This window comes from Otolemur garnettii, unplaced genomic scaffold (genome assembly GCF_000181295.1).
Source record: "Otolemur garnettii isolate 467f Iridium unplaced genomic scaffold, OtoGar3 scaffold00218, whole genome shotgun sequence".
Lineage (NCBI taxonomy): Eukaryota > Metazoa > Chordata > Mammalia > Primates > Galagidae > Otolemur > Otolemur garnettii.
The window spans coordinates 423,373-423,721 of NW_003852613.1; positions in this window are offsets into that span (position 1 = coordinate 423,373).

Here is a 349-nt window from a genome sequence, read left to right on the forward strand (position 1 = left end):
GGGCTGGGGATTCGAACCCGCCACCTTAGGTGTACGCGGCTGGCGCCTTAGCCGGTTGAGCTATAGGCACCGAGCCAGTTTTCTTTTCTTCATAGCTGCTTAGCAATGCCCGAAATAATCTTGGTTATTCAACTAACTTATTTTATGAAACCACTATTTGTTGTGCACCTACTGTGTGCCCAGCACTATTTGTAATTGCCATCCAATTGGACTCTCCATAAAGGCTGGGTTTCTGCCGGCCCAATTCCCCTTTCACGCACTCCTCCCCAGCACCGTGGCGGGCACACAGTAGGTCCTTCGCTGAGCTCGTGCGCTCCGCCCCGCTCGTGCCGCCCCTCCCCCACTCCAG